This window comes from Amphiura filiformis, unplaced genomic scaffold (assembly GCF_039555335.1).
Source record: "Amphiura filiformis unplaced genomic scaffold, Afil_fr2py scaffold_52, whole genome shotgun sequence".
NCBI classification, from domain to species: Eukaryota; Metazoa; Echinodermata; class Ophiuroidea; order Amphilepidida; family Amphiuridae; genus Amphiura; species Amphiura filiformis.
The window spans coordinates 367,029-393,958 of record NW_027305516.1 but is presented as its reverse complement, the minus strand read 5'-3'; the positions used below and the strand labels follow the sequence as shown (position 1 = coordinate 393,958).

Below are 26,930 nucleotides of genomic sequence, written 5' to 3'. Positions count from 1 at the left end.
CCTTGTCTTTGTTCATGACAGTGGGTCCAAGTCTTCTGATCAAAATTGATTCTTGACGGTTTCACCTATCATGGTCAGTGACAGCACAATTAATTGTATTGGGGGAGTGAATTTCAGGGGTGGGCAAAGTGAATTTCAGTAAGAGGGGTGGGCAAAATCAACCAATTTTTTGCAAAATAGCTGCAAAAAGTGGAAATGTTCTAATTTTGGATGTATCCTGACTGAAGATGGTGTCTTATTAGGCAGGAGTGGATCATTCACGTGACTTATAAAAATGGATCCCTTTGTCTTTGTTCATGACATTGGGTCCTTGTCTTCTGATCAAAATTGATTCTTTAATGTGTCCTGTATATTCTCATCTGGACTCCTTACATAGGATTTTAGCATTGCCCCAGTTGATATAATTTAATCGAACAGCAGTGTGAGCATGGTCTAAGACTGGATTGCAGACTTAGACTGCCTGCTAACCGATGGCTTGCGAGTTTGTAGTGGCATATTTTTGTCAATGTTTACCCCCTTAAAAGTTGGCTTGCCCGCTCTTTGCCCACCCTCTGAAAAAGTGCTTGTTATACACCACTGCAAGTTTGAAACTAGCACTTAATATTAGCATCTAACTTGTTTTGTATGAAACACATGCATTCTACTAGCCCCCTACTGAAGATATCACTTAGATTGTTTTGTATTACACACATGCTTACTACTGAAGATCATAACTTAGATTGTTGCTTTGTATTTACATGCATGCTATTGCTGTCTACTGAAGACAGGTTTGACTATGAAAACGATTCTCTCATAAATGCATCTATGCAGTTTCCACATCGATACACCCAATATTTGCTTATTTGGGGATTTGATTATGATGATAAAACATTAGTCTGAAGTTAAAATTATGAAGATGATACAGTTTATGTTTTGACAAAGTCTGTACAGAATTCTTATCATCTACGAGGGGGTATCCGAAAGTTTTTGACATCACCCAGAAGTGAAAGAGCTATACCGATGAAATTTTGCCAGTGTAATCACTGGTCCTTATGTACATTATGGTCCAAAAATGGTCTCATAAGTATGTTTACTTTCTTTACAGATGGCACTAGATGGGAGTAGGCGCATAACATGCAATATGGTGAAAATTGAGGCACGCATCATGATTAAGTTCCTGCATTTGAAGGGTTAGGCCTACAATGCTCAGAAAATCTATGATGAAATGAAAGCAATCTACGGTGATGATTGCCCATCATATGGCACTATTACTTTTTGAAAAAGGAATTTCCAAACTGGCCACATGTCACTCACAGATGAGCCAAGAAGTGGACGTCCATCACTTAGAGAATAAACGATAGGAATTTTTATTATGCCTGTCCTCTACCGTGTGATAGACGACAGGCAGGTCCAATATTTTGAGTAGTGGATGCCGGCGCAAAAAAAAAAAAAAAAATATTGGACCTGCCTGTCGTCTATCATAAGGTGAGAGGATAAGGCAAAATAAAAATTCCTATCGTTATTCTCATTCTTAGTCAGTTAAATATTATTTTAATAATTGTAAACACATTTTTTAAGCAAAAACTAAGTTACCGTCATAAAAACTCCCCTCATTATAAAATGAACGAAACTTGTTTACAACTTCTCGTATTCTGTTGCGCGTATTGCTAGCGTTCGCGTATTCCGCACTAGTCTACGCATCCAGCGCGATGCATACGCACTCTACACGCGATGTTACGCATTATCAAGATGCATGATGACGGGGTCGCTCTCACGGCCTGATAGACGGCACCGAAATCATGCGATTGTCCAATCAGAAATGTGTCTACGAACTAGACCACTCCCACTGACTAAGAATTACGGATGATGCGGCCACAGTGAAAAAACTCAAGTGGAGGATCTTATCACTTAAAAGGTTATGCGCCTACTTCCCATCTAAGCCACCTGTGAAGAAAGTAAACATACTTATGAGACCATTTTTGGACCATAATGTACATAAGGAGCAGTGATTACACTGGCAAAATTTCATCGGTATAGCTCTTTCACTTCTGTGTGATGTCAAAAACTTTTGGATACCCCCTCGTATACCATATTGTGCTGCACATAAGGCAATATAATGCCAATTTGGCACAAAGCATCAGTGCGCCCAAGTAGCTTTTGCTTGTTTTTTGTCTACTAGTCACCAAAGAAGCTAGATCATGAAAGATGAAATTGGGATTGGCGTATCTTTTTGTAATGCAGTAAAAAGCCCACATTGCGCTGCGCGTCATTGTTCAAGGGAATTGACAATCAGGCTAAGTCAATTTCCAAAAAATCATTAAAATATGAAGATCAAGAGATCCCAAGCTAATTTTTATATTAATTGATAGAGAAATATGTCTTCTTTGATGGGACGCGCAGAAATACAGGCACGTAAAAATGCCAGAAAATAGGGAATTTTGACCTTTGACCTTTATTAACTCTGTGCGCCATCAAAATCCAAAAAGGTTTTGGCTGGAAAATGAAACTTGCCATGGAGGTCTGTAATTACAAACGTGTTTGGACTTGGGATCTCGATTGCATGGCCCATTATGATGCTTTGAAGTTTGCCTTAGGGCGCTTTTCATCAAAACATTGGATTTGCTGTTTTATGTACCATCAAGAACTTTTTATCTTGGTTTTTGTGATGTAACCATTTGGTACTTCAAAAAAATGCAAAACGCAGGTTGGGATGATGATGTTATGCCCCTCCAAAGTTTGCCATTTGTAAACTAGGCTCACAGAGGCCGAAATTTCAAGATTTTTTCAGCTGAATGAAGGCGCTGTACATGCTCATATTGTACATGTGAGTTGTTGGTGTTAATATGTACCAATATAATTTTTTAAAAAAAATTTAATTATTTTTTGTAATAAGGAAGACTGGCTCTTAAATTACAAATTGTGTGCAAAAGGTTACTATTTTCAATGAGCTATGACTTTGCTAAAGAGTGCTTACAAATTAATAGTAGCACATAGTTTGATTTGTATTTCAAATATGCTATCTACTAAAGCAGGCTTTGAGTTTTAAGGAGTGCGAGTGTGATCACACTCCACAACACTCCTTAAATTATCATAAGAAGTGTCCTTAATCTTTAAAGAGGAGGTCCCGCCAGAGCAGTTCCTCTGGGGTGAACCAAACCTGCCTGGTTATCAAATTAATCAGTGACAAGATTTTCTCTGAATTTGGCAGGTGCTAATTGATGCAATACCATTAAAACATCAACTAGCACCTGTGAAATTAAGAGATAACCTTGTCGCTGATTAATTTGATAACCAGGCAGGTTTGGTTCACCACAGAAGAACTGCTCTGGCGGGACTTCTGCTTTAAGCTTAACACTCATGATTCACAAAATAGCACTCACAAGATTGAGGTGTGCTATTTGTCACACACCTCAATTAATTTTTTTAAACTAAAAGTCTGCTAAAGGTTACACTTGGATCGTTTTGCATGCCATAATGGTGTTGTCTACTAAAGATAGAATGTTTTGTATACATGTGCTATCTTCAGTAGATACAAGGGTATTATGTGCTTGGGTGTTAAGCCCTTGAGACCAAGGTAGTGGATGGCACTCTTGGATTGGCTGAATTTCCCCTGTTTTTACCTTTAATTTTCATGATTTTTTTTTCAATTCTCAGAAACCGCTAACTGTCAATGGCCCATGGTTCAGCTATGGTGTGGTAATCGCTCTAGTTACTCCATATATTTGCCTTTTATTTTGAAAGAAAATGTATAATTTTTGCTATTATTAGTGTTCACGACACATGGCCTTTTTGTAAACATTTCACTTGAAATGAACATATCCCCGATCAGATTTTAAAATCATAACTTAGACTGTCGTTTTGTATTACATGCATGCTATCTACTGAAGATAGCACGTAGTTTGTTTTGTATTTTACACATGCTATCTACTGAAGATTAGTTTTTCCTTCATTTTTGACCATTTTTGTCAATCTTTGCCCCCTTAAAAGTTGGCTCCACCTTGCCCCCTATTTGCATACCCTGTGAAAAAGTGCTTGCTACGCCACTGCTGGTTTGTCACTAGCACTTAATATTAGCATCTAAATTGTTTTGTGTGAAACCCATGCAATCTCCTACTGAAGATATCACTTACATTGTTTTATATTACACATGTGCTATCTACTGAAGATAGCACGTACCAGGTAGATTTGTATTACACACATGCTTATTACTGAAGATAGCACATACCAGGTAGATTTTGTATTACACACATGCTTACTACTGCAGATCATAACTTAGATTGTTGTTTTGTATTACATGCATGCTATCTACTAAAGAGAGCACTTGATTGTTTTGTATTCATGTGCTATCTTCAGTAGATATGAGGGCAATTGATAAGTTTGTGACTTAAAGTAGAAGATGAGCTATACAGTTGTAACTGATTTTCTTTGCAGTTCACTGAATGATTAAATAGAAAGTTTGAAGTAATTATTTTTTTATAGTTTTTCTGTTGGAGACAATTGAACCTTGACAGTCAGCTGTTTCTAAGAATTGTCAATTTAGACCCTGTGGGGATGGTGGCTGGCTTTCCTGTGGGCAGGGATCGTATTCCAGTCTCTCCTTTCCACATTTGAACTTGACAGCCCACTTCATGCTGTATTGAAGAGAAACCCCCAAGTGTGGTCACTACGTCTTAGTGGACCTGCTTGGGTGTTAAGCCCTTGAGATCGAGGTAGTGGATGACACTGTGGATTGGCTGATTTTCCCCCCAGTTTTTTCCTTCAATTTTCATGGGTTTTTTTTTCAATTCTCATAAACCGCTGTCAATGGCCCATGGTTCAGCTATGGTGTGGTAACCGCGCTCTAGTTGCTCCATATATTTTGCCTTTTATCTCAATTTCAGATTTGCCGTGTTTGGCCTCCATGGACCAGATCGTATCACAATTTAAGATGTATAATGTGCCTTTAAGTGGCCAAGCAGGTTTGCCTGCCTTTTTACAGGTCTACTGATATTTTTTACTGGATGAATTAAATATAACAATTCAATATTACTGTAGGGGTGTATGTGTGTATGTCATTATGTAGGCCTACATAGAAAACCGGACTTAAACACATCCTAGATGAACAATTGAAAAAGGCATATATAGTTGAATTTCAAAGCCATTGCTAAGTATTTGAGCATCAGTGCTGCCATTGGCTCAACATTTGTGTGGCAAATGCATGTCTGTGCCAGTAGCGTGGGCCATCACATGGGGGGGCACCGACTATGATTGGGGGCACCGGATCTAATTGGGGGCACAAGTCGTTTTTCAGCAATTTTCCATGGGATTTTTAAAATGTCAGATTGATGGGGGGACATGTGCCCCTATGGCTACACCACTGGTCTGTGCGGTCCATGCACAGAGCTAGTTTTAGCTCTTCTGGTTGCCATTTGCTTGGCTATGGGTTTGCTCTTTGCCATGGTTTGGATTTTTGCTTTCCATGGTTTCTCACTTTTTGCTTGTTATTAGATTTTGAATTTGCTGCCTGCTCTGTGAGCTTTATGTGGCATTCTCTGTAGTTTGTATACAGTGTGGTCCAAAAAGAACTTTACCCAATTTGAAAGCTTAATTTCTCAGAATTCATTCCCAATATTGTTACATATGTGATTGGACACTACGAATCAGCCGTAAACTCGGTCCCGGTCAATCTTGTTTTATTTCGTGTTTAGAAAATATATATCATAAGCTTTAAAATGGTATATCATTTGACTTCAAACGATTTCCAGGTTATGGTGTGTTGAACTCTGCTCCTTCAACAAAATGGTACTTTTTTCGGTTCTACATGTATCTCTTTTTCCACATTGCAAGTAATAAAGTCATAATTGGCGGTCATTTCAAATCATCCCCAAGTCAACAAGCTTCGGGAATATCCTCTCATTGTTAATTGTTTGTTATACATACCCAGACAAAATACAATGTAATTGTAACCCACCACTTAAACAGGATTTAGCCAAAGCAAATAAAGACTATTTAATGATTCTATATGTAGAAGATTATTATCCTCTTCAGCAATAGGATTATTGATTGGTTTAAACGCTATCAAATGAGAAACATGTCGCTCCTAATTGAGACACCTATGTATCTCAGAATACAATTTGCAGAGTTTACGGCTCATTCAGTAGTGTCCACTCACATATTTTAAATATATATCTGGCTAAAAATGGGTCGAAAATCACTTTGTCCACACGCAATAAATCAATGGGATGTATCCGATTACTATCTGCATTGGGCTATTCAGATGTATTCCGCACCCCCTATGGAAGACATTTAAAAAAATACAATTCCAGCTGGAATTGAGATGTGTCTAGAATTCCAGCAGTCATTTTTAGCAAAGATTCCGGCTGGAGGGTATGGAAGACATTGAGATTAGGTGAAATTCCAGCTGCTAAAATAAACGAAAAAACAAGCATGGGGATTGTGAAAGGCCATGATGTGCCTATGGAAGACATTCACAAATGGTCAAAAATGCTCCAATTCCAGCAGAATCTTCACTTATGATCACCATCTTGATTAACCTATGAAAGACATTTACTTGAATTCTGGCTGGAAAAAAAAATGTTCTAATTCCAGCTGGAACCCTATGGAAGACATTTAAACGTGAATTCCGGCTGGCCATATTATAGATATATTACCACAATTCCGGCAGTGTCTTCCATGGGGTTTTCCTGACATGTGAATTCGGCTATCAATTTAGCCCTGAATTCCGGAAGTGTCTTCCATAGGGGGGGAGGGGGTGCGGAATACATCTGGAATAGCCCATTGCATTAGGCATAATGGGTATAACACCCTCGGCTTGTCATTCAAAAGTAATATGCAGGAATGAATTACAGTCAAAGATTTTAATCCTTACTATTCATGACAAAGAATTATGAAATTAACAAATCAATCACAATTTATTTTTAAATAACGTTTTCATCAAATACTCTCAAAAAGATTTTCATAAAAATATGCAAAAACAATTTGAAACGCCATTCGTGATATGCGAGACAAACTGTTGCGTATTATATAGCTGACTCTGGAGTATTAGGCAGTTAGTTTGGCCAGTTCGATTACTTCGACTCAGTCCTTAACATCTATACAACAAAAATAATAGTTACTAATAGTAAATGTACTTCTTATGATAGGTTTGGGTGGGATTCTGACAAGTAAAAAAAATCTGTTATTAAAGGAGGATTTTGTGATCCTAGCATCCTCTTTTTATGACATGTTTCAGTACATAATCCACGAAAAAGCCTATTCCCAAAATTTCAGTTGATTCCGATTTTGCATTTGCGAGTTACGCATGATTATGTGTATTACACTGCTCCATAGACAATGCGTTGTTCGTTCTGGTGCACCAGAACGAAATTCAAATTTCACGATATCTTAGCTAAACAAATTAATCTGCGAGAGATATTTTGTACATAACCATGTAGCCAGAGGTTTCCAGTGATATAAAAATCTTTTTTGAGAAAAGTGGGGGGATGAGGCTGTGGATCACAAAATGCCCCTTTAAGTATATTTCTGCCAAAAAATAATTTCTTGTATTGTAAATTGCCATATCTTGACACCTTGAAATCCTGTCTAGAAATCCACAGTCACAAAATGCAATCAAATTGTGAGGATTAATATCTTGGATTATAAAAATTCTCTCATGCATGTAAAATTTTGAATGAAAAGCCGAGGGTGTTTACCAATATGCAATGCCTAGCGTATCCCTGTTGGTAATCAGATACCTCCCATTGAATTTCGGGTGGACAAGGTGATTTTCGACTCTGACATAAAACTGCTGCCATTTCATTACTTTGGCATCTTTTTCTCATTTTTCCACCACATATTCTTAAAAAGATATATTTTTAAAATATGTAACACTTTTGAGAATAGCTGCTAAAAACTTTGAGAACTGAACCTTTCAAATTGGGTAAAGTTCTTTTGGACCACCCTGTATAATTGCAGTTATAATCTAATAAAATACTTGAAATACTAAAGTATGTATGTATATCTGTTCTAATGTGTTTCCTAGTGTAAATTATAGTTACTAAATATGTACTTATTTTTTACACATGATTAGGCTACTTGTTACAAAGCCTAATGTTTACAAAATAATAAGGGAAAGGAAATAAATAAAGTATGAAGAGATTTGCTTATTTTGGGTTTTGATGATGATGATAAAACATTTGTCTGAAGTTAAAATTATGAAGATGATGTTTTGGCAAAATCTGTACAGAATTCTTATCATCTAATAGCATTTCAGTATTTCAGCTTGATTTTAATGTGCCTTGAATATAAGTAGATCAAAGCAAAAGAATGTGTCCAGTGCTTTATTTCATTAACCATAATTATATTTATTAGCTCTGAAGACCCCCATTTTTGAGTTATTGGGACATTTTAATTCCCAGGACCCTACTTTTTGTCTAGAAGATCAGTTCCTTAGACAGCAGCGACTTGCTATGATCCTCAAAGCTTATCAATGTGTGCATCCAACTACACATGGATCAAATACAGAACTTTTTACACATAAAATCCATACGTTGGACCATTTTTAGTGGTGAAGCCAGCTCAAGCAGTACCTGTGTCCTTCAGTTCATTCATAACAAACGCTTTGAAAATACTGCACATATTTTGAGATATTTTTGAGATCCCAGTTTGTAAATGTTAATGTTTTTGATGTACTGTAAGTGCAACGAGCTGGAAATTTTGCATGTTTAAAGGTTTCCATACTATTTTCATAAGCTTTTTATTCAAATGGCACCCATAAGTGTGTTCCACATTATTACATACTAGACCACAAACCTAGCCGGGGCATGTTGGTGTTTTGGAGGTATCTGACCCCAGCAAAATGTTCCAAAATGTTACCCTGGTCATGATGTTTGTTGTCACCGAGTTTGAGCCATGTGCTATATACAGATCTCCTGAAAAGGCAATTCTAAGATTTGGCCCAGATGACCTTTGATCTGACCCTGCAAAATGTTCCAAAATGTATCCCTGGTCATGAGGTTTGTTGTCACCGAGTTTGAGCCCTACCTGACCTTTAACCTTGGATGACATTTGCAGTTTCATACTCCCGAAGTGTGAGGGATTATTTTGCATGCAAGTTACAGCCTGATCGAGCAACTTGAATTTTGTCCTGACCTTTTGACCTCGGATGACCTTTTTGCGGTTTCATACTCCCCAAGTGTCAGGGATCATTTTCCGCAAGTTAGCAGCCCAATTACCTCCGATGACCTTTGCGGTTTCATACTCCCCAAGTATCAGGTATCAATTTTCTCAAGTTACAGCCCAATCGGAGCAGACCTGATCTTTGACCTTGGATACTCCCCAAGTGTCAGGGATCACCCCCCCCCCCACCCCGAGTTAAGGCTGATAGGAGCTACTTAAAATTTGACCTGATATTTGACCTCGGATGACCTTTGCAGTTTCCCCAAGTGTTGGGGTCATTTTACCTGAGTTACAGGTCAATCGGAGCAACTATAAATTTAACCTGACCTTTGACCTCGGATGATCTTTGCAGTTCCCCAAAGTTACAGCCCAATCTGAGCAACTTTAAATTTGATTTGACTTGGACAACCTAACAAATGCAAACTTGCTCTGGCTTGGACCAAGTCGCACCTACCCACCAAGTTTGAGGGAAGTTTTTCAGGAATTTCCAAAAATAGGGTTGGTATTCTTTTGCACAGTAAATAGAAAAATTAGGGTTGGTTGGTTGAGGGCAAGCCTCCAAGCTAGCTAATCTGATTATGTGCCCAAGAATAAGAGAGTAGCTAGGATGGACATACATGTGTTTGTTCTTCTGGATTTTACCTGATTTCAGGATTTTTTTATGGCCAAAATTTACACAATTGTTCTGATTGATTTTCAGCCCATTTTGGGGTATTTTAGCCCAATTTCACACTGTTTTTCAAGTTTTTCTAGTACTTTCAGGATATTTCACAAGCTTTCAATCACACCCTGGACATGGCATATACCACAGTAGTAATATTATGGCAAACATAGCATGTTAGTCAATTTAGAAAAAAGTAAGGATGAATTAGATATTTTTCAGTTATTTAAATCATTGAATTTGAAAGACATGACCTCTAAATGAGTACTCATATCCCATATGCATGTTCATAGAACAATCAAGTTACTTTATTATATAATGTAGAGTAAAATACAGACAATGATCTTATTTAGACCTTACATACAAGAAGTGGATATGCCTACTTGCTTATGCAGCGTGGAGAAGTTGGCTCGAGATTAGAAATTAAACATTCGCAATTGAATAATTCAATACGTTGAATAAAAAAAATTGAAATTCGCTATTTTGATTAATTTTGACCTAAAAACAACTCATTTTGTACAGTCAGTCTTCTACAGTTTTTGACACTACTTGATTTTTGGACATCCAAAATATTCAAAATTTTGTATCTTTGTTTTTTTCTCAAATTTTGACCTAAAAACAACTTATGTATAGTTGAAGTCTTCTACAATCTTTTGGCACCATTTTTGGGCATTCAAAAAATTTGGCAAAAAATGTCAAAATTTGGTATCTTAGTTATTTGGCCAAATTTCAACCTCAAATTTTTTTGAATGTCCAACAATAGTGTCAAAATACTCTACTTCACCGATACATAAAATTGGTTATTGGGTCGAAATTCTTCCAAATAACAAAGTTCAAAAATTTTGAAATTTTTGGCTCAAATTATTGAATGTCCAAAAATGTTTAAAAATACTCGAGAACACTTGACGGATACATAAAAGTGGGATATAGGTCGAAATTCACCCAATAACGAAGTTCAAAAATATTGAAATTTCTGGCTAAAATTTTTCAATGCCCCAAAAATGTGTAAAAATATACTCGAGAACACTTGACCGATATATAAAAGTGGGATATATATGTCGAAATTCACCCAAAATAACACAAGTTCAAATTTTTGACATTTTTGGCCAAAATTTTTTCATATCCAAAAATAGTGTCAAAATACTCCAGAACACTTGATCGATACATGAAAGTGGTTATTAGGTCGTAATTTGCCCAAATAACGAAGTTCAAAAATTTTGAAATTTTTGGCTAAAATTGTTGAATGTCCAAAAATAGTGTCAAAATACTCTAGAACACTTGATCGATACATGAAAGTTGTTATTAGGTTAGAATTCGCCCAAATAACAAAGTTCAAGAATTTTGAAATTTTTGGCTAAAATTTTGTATCTTCGTTATTTGGCCAAATTTTTGCCCTAAAACAACTCTAATGACACCATTTTAGGCATTCAAAAAATGTGGCCAAAAATTTCAAAATTTTGTATCTTCGTTATTTGGCCAAATTTCGACCTCAAAATTTTTGAATGTCCAACAATGGTGTCAAAATACTCTACTTCACCGATACATAAAATTGGTTATTGGGTCGAAATTCTTCCAAATAACAAAGTTCAAAAATTTGGAAATTTTGGTTAAAATTTTTAATGTCCAAAAATGGTGTCAAAATACTCTAGAACACTTGATCGATACATAAAAGTGGGATATAGGTCGAAATTCACCCAAATGACAAGTTCAAAAAATTTTTAAATTTTGAATGTCCAAAAATGTGTAAAAATATACTCAAGAACACTTGACCGATACATAAAAGTGGGATATAGGTCAAAATTCACCCAAAATAACTGAATTTCAAATTTGTGACATTTTTGGCTAAAATTTTGAATATCAAAAAATAGTGTCAAAATACTCCAGAACACTTGATCGATACATGAAAGTGGTTATTAGGTCGGAAGTCGCCCAAATAACGAAGTTAAAAAATTTTGATATTTTTGGGCCAAAATTTCAGCCCAAAGTAAACAGTATTTTAAAGGTGGGTAACCTGATTGAAAATCTCATCCTCCACTTAACCTCATCCAAATGCTGATTTTGGTATCAGATGAAAGCTCATATTTTTTTCATAAACATATTGAAATTTGGTGTATTTCCGAAGAAATCATCAAAAAACTGCCGAATTAGGCTCAACTATGGTATACCATATAGTTGCGACTAATTAGGCAGTTTTTTTTTTTTTTCTTCGGAAATACACTGAGTTGGAACTTCTAATTTCAATATGTTTAAATGAGAAAAATAGGGCCTTTCACTTGAAATCAATATATTACATGATGATAATCATTAATAAAAACACTGTAGACTACCAATATCACACTGTATAAATGTCGGTAATTCCATTAGGAATTAGTCACATTTACAAAAAACATTACATTTTCTTTTTGCATGAGTGCTTGAAAGGGATGACATTTTATGTTATACACAAGTTTTAAAGAATTTGATTTTCCAAATATATCAGGTCACCTTCCTTTAATAATCATTTTCTACTTTAACAAAAGGAAATTTTGATGGGTGTCCCTTAATCTACTTTGAACTTTCATCCAAACTTTAACCTTGGGTTTCACTACTCCTGTCCCGTCTATGCATATTTTCTCACATTAATGTAGTGTGCACGTTTAAGAACGTCACAGGCTATTCGAAAAGAGCAGGGGATCATCCCGGTCATGTTGACTGTACTTCAAAATACACTCATCTACTCTAGGTTCCAGAGTAAAAAATAAGTACAGCTTGTCTGTACGCAGTGCGATAATACTCATACATATGAGGGAGGCACTTATAAGGAAGAAGGAAGAAGGACTCAATGCAGCACTCATAACTCATCTAGACCAAATGTGAAACAGACTCAACGCAGCACTCATAACTCATCTAGACCCGATGTGAAACAGACTCAACGCAGCACTCATAACTCATCTAGACTAGACATATTTTAACACTCCATGTAAAAGCAGCTTTATACATTTTCAAACATCAGTTTTCAATTTGGTAGCTTAACCCTAACCCGCTAGGGGCTTTTAGATGAAGGGAAAGAAGGAAGGAATAAAGAGAGAAAACAAAGATTTTGTTTGCTCTGGGTGGGATTAAAACCAGAGACCCCCTCACATGCCAATCACTCGCTCAGCGACACTTTGCCATGGGTCTTGGGCTTCGCTGGCCAGCGAAACCATGCCTATATCATAGGGCGATATTGCATCATCACACTACATGGGATGCACGCACAAACAGCGCATAATCAAGTAATATTTTGTAGTACTCAGACGTGTTAGGGTTAAGCAAAGGGCGGAGGGGGGGGGGCTCCTGGCTACCAGTTTTTTTATTTACCAGCTCATGCAGTTAATTACAAAAAGTCTGCAAAAATTTTGCGCGTAAATGTGGAAATGCAGACAAAACAATTAAACATGGCCCTCATCTTCCTCATTAGCTATTTATTGTTTTATTACAAACTATAAAGATGGCTTAATTATGAAGAAATCCATACAAGGTGTATCAAAATGATTGGGACCCATCAGATTGTTAGTCTATTCAAATACCTGCTTCTTCCACATTCAGCATTAGATCCTCTTGAAATTAGTACAATTTATTGTTTAATGACACAAATCTACAAACAAGGTACATGTACATGTAAACTGGCCTCAAAAAGAAACTTATAATTTTTCACAAAGTCATATCTTAATATCCTCTCCATAAAAATGAATAAAAATTGCACACAGGATAACTTAAATACTCTACTCTAAACACATGTCAGTAACCAAGCAGTTGTCCAACTGACACAACAGTAAAATGCACTGACACGGAACAGCTTCCGGGACCACATTCACAGGCGAATAATTGGAACCCAACAACAGATATCTGTTGGGATGTGAATTTTGGTCCAGAAAGGTGTTCCATGTCAGTGCATTTTGCTGTTGTGTCAGTTGGACAACTGCTTGGTTACTGACATGTGTTTAGAGTAGAGTATTGAAGTAATCCTGTGTGCAATTTTTGTTCATTTTATGGAGAGGATTTTAAGATATGACCTTGTGAAAAATTATAAGTTTCTATTTGAGGCCAGTTTAGATGCATTTTGATGAAGCAGACTTGGCCATGTTCACTGGATATTGATATGGGTACCAATCATTTTGATACACCCTGTACCATATTTTTGCTGAACCATGAACTGGTATCAGCCTACATTAGTGTATCTTACTTACTGACTGACTAACCTTTTGGTCTGAAATGGATATATCTCTAAATGCCACAAAGGTATGACCCCCTCCCCAAGTGGTGTCAAATTAAAGAGAAAAAAGTAAAGAATATAATAAAAAATATTTTCCCATCTGGGGTGGCACTCAACACAAGACCTGGGTCAATATTCATATGGGTCCTTTTCCTATCTCAAAAGCCTAGAAGATATGAACCCCCAAGTGGTGTAAAATGAAAGAGAACATAGTAAAGAATATAATAAAAATTATTATTCCACCTGGGGGTAACACTCCTCATAGGACCTGGGTCAATAATCATATTTTGGGCCCGGGGGATCACTCCCATTGTGGCCTGTACACCATCCGCGATAATAAAACGTGTAAAAAGGGTAGTTTTTCATGGGTAAGCATGATACGCGCGTAACGTGTTTAGGGTGTCAAAAACATGAAATATTGGAAAAAGGGTAGCAAAATTGCAATTGCTAATACGCGGAAATGGAATTTGAGGGTATGAAATTTGATGCAAGGAATAAAATCCCCGTTTAGGGTACGTGTGAAAACACCTGTTTAGGGTATCGTTTTAGCCAAGCGTTAAATCCTTTTTTAGGGTGCTTTCCAAAGTTGATTATCACGGATAGTGTACAGGCCACAATGGCAGTGACCCCCCCACCCCGGATTTTGGGTCCTTCTCATATCTCGAAATGCCAAGGTGGTATGAGCTCCCGAGTGGTGTCAAATGAAAGAGAAAGAAGTAAAGAATGTATGTCAAATAAAAGAGAAAAAAGTAAAGAATATGAAAATAATTTCTGTGGGGAGACACTCATAATTAGACTGGGGTCAATATTCCTATTTTGGGTCCTTTTCATATCTAGATAATATTAGATATCCAAAGAATGTATGACCCCCGGGTGACAGTGGTATACTGCAAAGGCCTGTGGTTCAGCTGTGGTACCGTAATCGCTCTGGTTTTATATATTAATAATTAATAAATCTGGCATTTTAGACTGCATTATATTCAGATTTTAATTTTTCACAATAACCTCAAACATATAGAGGGCCAGGGATTCACTCTATCATTAAAAAATTATTTGAAGAAGTCAAAGTGCCCTAGGAATAAAAACTGTAGTGTAATTCACGCCAGACACAATTTCTTTATACGACAAAAATTAATTTTTGTAATCGATCAAAAAACAAACGTTTTATATCAATTTTAAATTTAGCCTGAATCCGTAAATATGGTACCTCTCGCCCTTTTTTAGGTCAAGGCTATTTTTACCATTATGCAGCGAACCATTGTTGAAGCTATTTCACATACATGTACAAAACATTCTAGAGAAAGAATGAGGCCATATACTGTTGAAATATCTTTTGTTGATGATAATGTCATGAAGTCGTAAATTTTAAGGTCAAATTCCTAAAACCAAAACAAAACATTGCGACGCAGATAATTCCTGACTTATGCAATTTCATCATCACATCAGTGTCTTTATTATTTGTTTGAAACCTTTCCCAAACGCTTGTGCTATTTATGCATAAACGGCTAATCTATCTTTATATACAAACCGCGTCTTTTTTTAGTAAACAAAAGGCTAAAGACGGCATTATGAGATTTATCATTTATCATTACACTCATCCGCTCAACTGCCACCATGGTCGAGCGGTAAAGAGCTAGACGCGTAATCAAAGGGAGTTTAGAATCGCTGGTTCGAGTCCCAACGAAGCCTGTGGAAACTTTTTTTTTTCTTCAAAATTCATGATCGCATTCCGATATGAGTCACTTGTCGGTAAATCATGTATCGTATCCTTAAGGGGGTACTACACCCCTGCCAAATTTTGTGCCTATTTTTGTATTTTTTCTCAAAATTATATCGCATTGGGGACAAGTAAGATATGTATATTATAGGGGCAAGGACTACAACTACTGCACTGGAAATTTTATTTCAGCACATACAACAGTTGTGGAGTTACAGTCAAAAATGAGGGAAAACCAATATTTGATCAATAAATCAATAACTACTTGCTTCAAGTTGATGAATTTTCAGTACAGTAGTTGTAGTCCTTGCCCCTATAATATACATATCTTACTTGTCACCAATGTGCTATAATTTTTGAGAAAAATGCAAAAATAGGCACAAAATTGGCCAGGGTGTAGTACCCCTTAATGCAGTGTGTATAATTTTCTGTGCATGAAGTTTCTCAGTTTTTTTCAGACCATGATGTCACCTGATATGTTTCTGGTAGTTTACTGAATGTCATCCATTGCCCGTTTCACCAATCATTTTCTTCCTTAGTCTGAGGCACTGCAATAAAATACAGAAAAATGCAGTTATGAAATCATATTGTTCACATAATACATTCACATGATTTTACCAGTCAGTGGACCTTGAATGAAATCAGATCAAAATAGTCCTCATCATCCAAGAAGTATTTTGGGCCCTGCTTGATCCACAGAACTGAAACAAAACTTGGGCAGAAAATTATCATTATCTCAGATCCGGGGGTACTCAGTACAAATGACCATACGGGACGTGCCACAAATATGAGTAGCATTTTCAGCCATCTGGTATAGCAATTACCCCTTTTTCAAAGCCTATTTTGGTATATGAATGGGTCCTTTTTTCAAAATTTTCTCAATTTTTTCGAAAAATAGCCAAATTTTTCCTTAATCTAGCCAAAATTTTGGGAAAATTTGTAAAAATTAAGACAATTTGGGTTAAATTTGGCCGAAAATTTTGACTTTTGGTATATAAATGGGTCCAAATTTCTTGAAAAATTGATATATTTATGGGTCCACTTTCAAATTCTCAGCGGCACGTCCCTACCAAAACCAAACTTGGGTACCCCCCCCCCCCAGGTCTCAGATTGGATCAATTCCCTGCAGTGCTTGGCAGACACACATAGCAACCTTCCTTCTTTCCCTCGATGTGCAAATCTTTTGCAAAAGCACTTTTGTATTGATCTGCTATGTATATTGAACTAGAGTGGTTGTTCATTGTTGCACCGCAAATTTGAACCGGCTATCATTGAGTACATCTTGAAAAACACGGGTGCTCAATGCAATATGTTCCCAAGTTGCACAAAATAGCTTGTATGAGTATAATACTATGTTCATGATGCAAAGTCAAAAACATTCAACAAAACATGATACAATTCTCAGCGCATTGTGCAGAGCCACCATCTTGGCGCTGGCAACCAGATATGAGATCTTGTGTGCTATACAGGGTGTACCAGAAAAAAATTATCAGGCTAATAAATTTGGACGTAAGTCGAGAAATAGACATCAGAACTCAACAATCTAAAAATTAGCGTGTAGCCCATCTTATTCCCCGCATCTTATACGCTAATTTTACTGGAATCGGTTGACTGATTGCGAAGAAATTACATAATGTATGCCTCAATTCACTTCATTCCAAGTTTGAAAGAGAGATCATTCAACACAATGCGCACTAGTGGTTAACACTGTCAGTGGCCTTCATATTTTGTTCTTTTTAAACAATCTGTTTCTTTCAAAACATCTAATTAGGTTTTGTTCAAATTTGAAAACCTGCATGATATTGAAAAGCTTTGCATGTAAGATGATGCTCGATTGCTCGGTACTTGTAAATGTTTTTTCGTTAATGTTGATATTAATGTTGCATAAAGAATTATTGCAGAAAGAATTCGAGCTGCCTTAAAAAATTTCCCACACACATCAATGTTTTTGGAATATTTCCAAGAAATATCAAAAATCACACGTAAAACTGTAAGCACTTTATCATTGTCATTCTTGGCACAAATATTCTTTGGAAAGTTAAAATATAACATATTTGCACAACCTAAAAATTCAAGTTGGAAAGCTTCCAATTGCAGAAATCAAAGTTTTTTTTCGACACACTGTTATTTATCTTCAGTGAAAGCATGAAAAACATAACACTGTCAATTTATAAAATAGATAATGTGGACTAAATATAATACTTTAGGAAGCGGTGAGAGAGTATGAAAAGCGCCTGCTGATCAAACTTGGAATGAACTGCATTGATGCGTGCATTATGTAATCGTTAATTTCTTCGACCATACACATGTAGCCAGGACATGTAGTAGGCCTGGCCTACATGTAGTTTTATGTTGAATTCCCAGGTGTCACCTATATTTGGTACCTGTGGCTGTACGCATGGGCGGCTTTACATGGGAAGGAGGAAAGGGAAAGAAAACAGGAAGAAATTGCGAAGCAATTCCAGATCCAATATTTTCAACATGAAACTGTGGAAATGGTGTAGAAGATATTGAAATTCCAACCAAATTATAATGGTATTTCCATCCAACCATTATTTGATTTTGAAATTTCAAATCCAATTATTTTCATCCAAATATATGGCATGAAAATCACCAACTAAAAGTGCTGAGCATTTCCCAGGGAGGTGACGCATATCTAAGGCTGTTAAGACCCCCTTTTTTAGCATTGCTGTCACCCAAAGACCCCATTTTCCCCCATTTATCACTGATTTTGTTACTTATTTTGAAATAACAAAGCCATTTAGAACTAGAAATTCAATGTTTCAGGCTTCTTTTGGCTGTCACACAAAGACCCCATTTTAAAAAGGTTTCACATAATAAAGTCTAAAAAGTCTGACTCACTCAATCAATGACTCAACGGTTTTGTACATTTTGCTCTTTTTGGACAGATAAGCTTGGGAGGTGAGCACTTATTTGCTGGAACAGCCCAATGCTTATGGTTTAGGCATGAATTCTACATTTATGTACATTCCACCAGACCCTAGTAAATCCCTGTCATGGTCAGATAACAATGAAAGAAGATGAGAGAAAATAAAAAGAAACTTGAGCTTGTTTTGCCTCACAAAACATTTTTAACATAGGTTTCGGAACCATGGGGAAGGGGGCTTGTGGGGGCTCAGCCCCCTCAATAACTTTGGTCTGGGGGCTCAGGCCCTCCTATAATTTCAGATAAAGTAAAAAAAATATGACCAGATAGCGGGAAAATGGGTGTTTTTGACCTATTTTTTGCAAAAAGGTCACCAATTTTTTGTCAGCCCCCCCCCCCCATGTTGAAAATCTTCCTAAGCCTAGATGTTTAATGTATCTGATTTCAACAAGGTGTCATTTAAAATTGAAGTTTATCCTATAGTGTTTAAGGCAGCTGTGTACTCTAGACATTGTTTCTTTCGCAAAATTGAGTTTTTTTATATGTTTGTACTTTGTCATGTTTTTTATAAATACAAGGAATGAAAATCCAGATTTATAAACTCCAACTGCAAATATTTTAAGGATTTTATTTCACTATTCCACTCGTGTTTGAAATTGAAAAGGAAAGAAAATCTTTGTTGTACCAGCAGGGTACACGCGCATAATAACAACGCATCGCGTTATGTATCGCGGCAATTTGTTAACGCACAAATACGCTACGCCGTATGCGACGCTTATCTGCATGCGTGGCGCATCTTATGGAAACACCACGGAAGCACAAAAACCTAGTGGTCAAATGGCTCCGTTTTAGCTGATAAAATGTGGGTTTTTTCAAGTCCTTTCCCCCGATTTAACGCGGCTGTGTACTCTAGCCATTGTTTCTTTCTCAAAATTGAGTTTTATGATATGTTTGTACCTTGTTATGTTTTTTATAAATACAAGGAATGAAAATCCAGATTTGTAAACTCCAACTGCAATATTTTAAGGATTTTATTTCACTATTCCACTCGAGTTTGAAAATGAAAAGGAAAGAAAATCTTTGTTGTACCAGCAAGGTACACGCGCAAGAACAACTCATTGCGCTTGCGTGATCGCGCAATTTGTTAACGCGACAAATACGCTGACGACGATACGCGACGCTTATCTGCATGCGCGGGCGCATCTTATGGAAACACCACGGAAGCACTGATTTCACAAAAACCTAGTGGTCAAATGGCTCCGTTTAGCTGATAAAATATGGGTTTTTTTCAAGTTCTTTCCCCGATTTAAATATCAAGTTATGAATGGATTTCGCTCAAACTTCTCAAGGGGCTGTGGATTTACCCGATGTTCACGTAATATAAGTTACAAAAACGAAAACTGTCGATTCTCCTGTGAGATTCGATGAAAGTGCAAAATGTGACCACTTTAAACTTCAACGGCCATTATTTCAATGTTCATTTTCTCGGTAAAATGACGATTTAGGTACTACGATAACTCAATAAATACAGCATCTATAGGTAAGCAAATATGATCATCGTAAAAGCATGATCGACTCAAGAAACGGTTTTCTCATTTTTTATATTTTGGTCTATTTCGATTTCGGGCATCATTTTGTGCAAATAGGCGCTTTTGAATTTTAAAAAGTTCATTTTGATGCCTTATATGGTCAATATCTCAAAAAATAAGGCCAATATCAAAAAAAAATAAAAAAACGTTTTTGGAATGGAGCCTCAAGATTGAGCTAAAAACAAAATAAAATATTTTGGAAAGAGTGTTTTTTGTTATGATGTACCTAACAAATATTGCCAAAAACTCACTTTTTGTGATTTTCTTCATAATTGTTGTTTTTACCCCAAATCTGTATTTATATTAAGATTTATTGATGTCTTGTCCTCTTGCCTTCATAAAAATGTATACTTTTATATGTCTTGCACGACGAATTACAAAGTTATTGCACTTTTACTACATGCATGTCTGAGAGTACACAGCCTCCTTAAATCTCCTTTTTCATTTCTGAAGCCAAGTGGTTGCTTTTATATGTGATGGGTCACATATACCCTTGTGTAGAATATGGGGTTGGAATTCCGCAATTCCAAGATGAAAGTGGACAAAATTTCTGGGATGTTTGCACCTTTAACAAAGCCTTTGGATTTCGGTTTTTGCAGTGGTTGTTCGTGACTAGAAATTAAGACTTTTGTGGAGGATAAGCTTGGGAGGTGTGCACTTATTTGCTGGAATAGCCCAATGCTCTCAAAATATTTGCTTTCTTTATTTCCCCATTTTTAAATTATGGTATTTCACCGTAAATTACCAACCCTTAAATTTACTTACAGATTCAGCACACTCAGTTATCTGGTATTGCACAGTTTAGTCCTGAGGCCATCACTTGAGTGAAATGAGTGAAATCGAGGTGTTTGTTTTTTGTCCTCATTAACTTCTCAGATGCCGCAAAACAAACAAGGCTGTTTTCACCTGTAGTCTTGACTTTTCTACAAAAACAATACCGTAAAATATCATAAATGAAACTAAACCTAAATGTAAAGGATAAACTGTAAAGCAAGGTACATATTCTCATGCATGCATATGTAACAGAGTATAAGTAATTATGCTCTGTTAATTAAACTGAGCCTGCTAACAACATCAAAGACAAGATTAATCTGGCCAACATTTCTTGTAAATCTTGAATCTTCTAATATCTAACTTAAAATACATAATTTACTGCTTGAAATATGAAATGAAATGATTAAACAATACAGAGAATACAAACAGAGAAATCATCAATACATGAAAGTTCCCATAATGCAGCTATTGCCCAATTTTGGTTGCAACATAAGATTTGAATTGTTTCTAAATCCAAAATTCAGATTAGAATGTGTGGAATAAGATTTGTGTATATCCTTGACACCTTCAAGTGAATATCCAATTAAAATTGAACTTCTATACAATTTAAGGTTTATCCTCTTCAGTCATACCACTTTTCTTAGCATATATCAATAAATGATGTACTATTTATTTACAAACATGTCAAATTGGTTCACTGTGATGTGACACATTTTGGGTGCATCTCATATAAGATACGCTGCATCACATTCCAATTTGTGTGCTGCGAAATTATTATATCACTTTTTCTGCATGACACTTTATTTTCTGCACAACAATTAAAGGGGGTAAAAACAATTGCATGTTCTAATTGGGTAAACAAAATCCACTGATTTTTCCCATTTTTTGACAATTCCCTGATTGGCTAGAAACCCTGTTTTTATATCAAACATCTCTTTGGTTACATTTACAGGCATTTTATGGTGTCATTCACCAGAAAATACCATGGCGCTTTACAAGAAATATACACAAAAAGTCAAAAACAAGAGAACAGTTCAAGAAAACAGAGATGTGGTCGTGGCAGATTTATGTTCACATGTTACTTAATTTCATGCCGTAGCAGCTGCAATGTCAAATCTGCTTTTGCCAGTGATTCTGTGGCTATGTCTTTGAATAGCGAGCCGGTTACTGTCAGAAAACGAGCTCAAGGTATGAGCAGGAACATAAACGGTATAGTCCAAAATTTAGTTTGGACTTGGGTGTTGCAAGGACCTATCTACATACAGAGGGATTTTAAACAGTACTAATGAGTACTTATTGGCAAACTGGAAGCCAGTGCAAGGTTGTCAGGAGTCCTCCAACACTGTCGCATATGGGTAAAGTCAAAAATAATGGCACCGTTAGGTTGCTGATGCCTGCTGTGCAAATGAAAAAGACCAGCAAAGAAATTCATCTTTTAAAAAGTGTGTTATGATTGGCCCTTTAACCACAGCAATTTGTAGTGTCACAGCTGTCATGTAAAAAATAATATGCCCAATTGTCTTTCCCATATGGTCAGGAGTGTTACATGTTAGCGTGACAAGAAAAGAGGTACTTGTATTTTAATCATGTATGTAAAAAATCTACAAGTTAAAAAGTTTTGCATCGGTTTTCATGGCATTTTGTGAAGTGTCAGCTATTATTAAGTTCCAAATTCTTTCATATTAGTCACTTACTTATGAACATGTGAAGACCACATGGTGCTAAAAAATAAAATATGTTCCAAAAATCACTCGTCATCAGATTGTGTAGCATTCTAAGGTAATGATGACATTAATTATCTATTTCAGTCTGTTTTTAGTAAAAACAACATTTGGGCTAAACTTGGAAAAAAATAAAACTTGCATGATATCAAACCGCTTTTCTTTTTAGAGCGGGTTGAAAAGAGAAATTCTGTCTCGTCAGGAGGGTTACATCAGAATTCAACTTGATTTTTTTCATACACCAAGGTGGCAATATTCATGTTTTACTTTTTATTTTATTAGTGCATTGTGATAGGAACTCAAAAACAAGAAAAATATTCACCATTGCTTGAACATGTTTGCTACAGCTATCTAAATAGTCAATGTCAGGAGTGTTACAAAATTAATTCTAGCTATTCACAATATAGGCGCCGCCAGTGGTTTGCGATAATCGTGATGTATCATGGGTAAGGTCGACATCAAGTCCAGCATAATACAAATATTACCATGCTATTACATAGGAACACGTGACAATATTTTTTAGTTTGTCAATATAACGGTATTACACGCAAATCGATAGAGAAAAAAATTAATTGTGCACATTTCAAATCACATTATTAAGTATTATTGAGTATCGATTCGCGTGTAACACCTTTATTTTGACAAACTAAAAAAATATTATAATAGCATGGTAATATTCGTATTGCGCGGACTTGGATGTCGACCTTTTCCCATGATACATCACGAGTACATCGCAAACCGCTGGCGGCGCCCTTATTGTGAATAGCGAGAATTAATTGGCAATAATTCAAATTTCTGAAGAAATTACCAGTCTGTTGGTGTTCTTTTAGCACTGAAAATTTATTCCTGAAGCCAAACTGCTGCAATCATGATGTAAAGACCTTCATATTTAAGAAATATGTACATAAAAACATGGTTTTCATAGCTCTCGAACAAAATGTTACACTCATGAAAATCACTTGTAAGTAATATAGGCTCAACAATAAAAATGAACTAAATGTAATTCAATTTTTTGCCCCTTTTTGAGATAGCCATAGATAGTGTTACCAAAAAATTACAAAAACTACGTTAGAAAATGTGATTTGCAAATTTATATATATTTGAGGCTTACGGTAGGCCTACTGTAGCAAAGTGTCAGGAGTGTTACAACAACATGCAAGCTGGGCTCAAAAAATAAAATTGAACGTAAATTCTGTGGCTTTTTTGAGAGGGCCATAGATGTTGTCAACAAAAAATTACAAACACTGTTTTAGAAAATGTAGTTTATTTCAGGCCATACAGGTATTATACAGTGTCAGGAGTGTTACACAATAGCACTAGTTTGATGGATCCTTACATCAATTTGAAGAAGAAAGTGATGCTAAAAACTTCAACACAGTTTTTGCACATCATATTGCATTATACAAACTTAAACAGAAAATAGTTTAAGATGTTTTTTTTGACAAATGTGACCATCCACCACAACTGAGCCCGGATGTCTCCAGTGCCACTATTGAGATATGCTTAAAACAATAAACAATAGGAAACAAAGGATTTATTGACTGTTTTATTGATTTTTCACTACTTAAATGTCAAGTACTATAGACATGTTAGGGTTAGTTTAGGGTTAGGATTAGGGTTAGGATTAGGGTTAGGATTAGGGTTAGGGTTAGGATTAGGGTTATGATTAGGATTAGGCTTAGGGTTAAGGTTAGAATTAGGGTTAGAGTTAGGATTAGATTACACTAAATAATTACATGAAGGATCGACCAGTGTTTAGTAGTGTATATTTGTACTTTAATGAATGTATAATGCTCTTACCTCCCATTTTCTCCAATCTTCTCTTTAAAATGTTTGGCTCTTGCACCCAAATGGCTTGCAGAAAAGCTGGGACATCACCTTCAATTTCTTCACTAACATATTTGTCCTTGGCTTTAGTTCACTGTCAAAATCAAGCATAAATAATATATAAATAATATTCTTTATGAACAAATGCTGTGTTCAAATTGTTTTGTTTTTACCAGACGACGGTGGCCGACAGTAATTTAATACGGCAACAGCCAACAGCGTAAACAAAATGACAATATGATGGCAACACTGCCTGCACGTTGATCGCCTGCAGACGTGCTATGGTGCGCTTTTTAGCTCTATTGGCCCGTTACAGAAAAAAATGCACGAAATATATTTCCCAGTGCAATGTATAGATTTTCACATGAAAATAAATAATTTGGATTCAAAATTAATGTGAAGAAAAAAAAAAATTATAGCCGGTAGTGGAAATCGATCTCGGGACCTTCTGCGTGGCAGGCGGAGACGTTAACCGCTACACCACGCATACATTGATACATGTGGGGAATTATTTTGTACAAAACATATATCGTGCGTTATTCATAAAAAAAATTCAAAAAACAGTACTTAAAATTAGGTTCACTGTCGAACCTCAACGGATTAAGACTGATAAAATAGTGCTTGATAACATGCATACACTTTTGGAATTATTTGAGACATTTTCCTGTTTACGTAGTAAAACCAATGACGACGCCAAAATTCAGTCAATCTTTGCCGGCCCCTGTTTTTTACCTTTAGGTGCACTTTTGTACCTCATTTTATAAGTTGCCCACCCCCACACAGTAGGCCTAACATTAACAATGAATAAATTTATATCAAAAATTATGGCGCATTGGTGACAAGTAAGATAGGGCCTATGTATATTATTGGGGCAAGGACTACAACTACTGCACTGGAAATGTTATTTCAGCACAGACAACAGTTGTAGAGTTACAGTCAAAAATGAGGGAAAACCAATATTTGATCAATAAGTCAATAACTATGGTACTTGCCTTGAGTTGCTGAATTTTCAGTGCAGTAGTTAACTTATAGTAGGCCTACTTGCCCCTATACATCTTACTTGTCACCTATGCGCTATAATTTTTGAGAAAAATGCAAAAATAGCCTGCGCAAAATTGGCCAGGGGTGTAGTACCCCCTTAATGCATTTGAAAATTTACAATGATTAAAAAGGGCATTTCGTGACCCACTTTTCTCAAAAAAAGTTGAGATTTTTATACCACTTGAAGTCTTGAACCGTCTGGCTACAATTTCCTACATGTACATAATGTTTATGTACCAAAATTTCTTGCAGATTATTTCGTTTAGCAAAAATATCGTCAATTAACAGTGGCCTATACGGAGCAGTACTTGTATTCATGCATAACTCACAAGCGCAAAATCTGAATCAACTGAAATTTTGGGAATAAGCCTTTTTCGTGGTTATCTGCTGATAAATGTCATAAAAATAGGATGCTAGGATCACGTAAATACTCCTGTAAGTGACTGAAGTAGTTTATAGTTCCATGCTCTATCTCTGTCCACACAGTAACTATCGCCTCATCGTGGATAGCAGATTTCTCGATCAAATGACACACAGACAGTAAGCTTACTTCAACCCAACAAATATAGCCAGCCCGATAGCCAGCTGCTCAGTCTGATATTGAATATTGTGATCTATATGCAATATGGTTCTACATGCATTATATAGGCCTACCCATTTACATGGCATGCGCGCATAGCACTCACTGACTCAGACATGTATGGCCGTACATGCATGGCCGGTCTCGTTCTATTTACTTGCATATGAGGCCAGATATAAAAGAATGTGTACCAAGTGCCCAAAATTCTGAAAACTCATACCGATTATGCCTACTATCATGACTACCGACAGTACCGTATGTTAAGGGGGAAACAAGTCAGAACTTGGGTGCAAAGTAATGTACAATTTCATGAAATATTCATCGCTGATGATGAAACCGAATTCATTTCAAGAATATTTTAGATCAAATAATTACCTTCGATTCGAAACTGTAGTTGCTCTTGCAATATTAACACCTTTTTGCAGCATAATATTCCATCACGGTTAATGTTTACGTGTGGGTTCGCGAGCATCCATCTTTAAATAATTGCCTCTTAGTCTTTACCAGTCGTTTCTCTAAATCCATGAAATCTTCCTGTCGGGTTGTTAGCGGTTACCGCACCATAGCTGAACCATGTTATTGTATTATACCAGGGAAGAACAGATTATACCACTGTCCCCCGGGGGTCAAACCTTCTTGGGATTCTGAAATATAGACCCAAAATAGGCATTTTGAACAGAGTTTTATGAGGATCGTCACCGTGTGGAAATTTATAAAGTAATTTTAATACCGGGAGGGGGGTAGGGTACCCGTACATTCTTTAT

At 36.2% G+C, this 26,930-nt stretch overlaps 1 long non-coding RNA gene across 1 annotated transcript; it reads right to left on the bottom strand.

Moving 5' to 3' along the window:
• Nucleotides 1–16,162: 16,162 nt before the first annotated feature.
• Nucleotides 16,163–26,582, bottom strand: LOC140144404 (uncharacterized). Its single transcript, XR_011857883.1, has 4 exons — nucleotides 26,542–26,582; nucleotides 24,519–24,639; nucleotides 20,989–21,146; nucleotides 16,163–16,295 (listed from the first exon to the last, which is right to left on the bottom strand). It is a non-coding gene; the product is annotated as an uncharacterized lncRNA (long non-coding RNA).
• Between the last annotated feature and the right edge of the window lie 348 nt (nucleotides 26,583–26,930).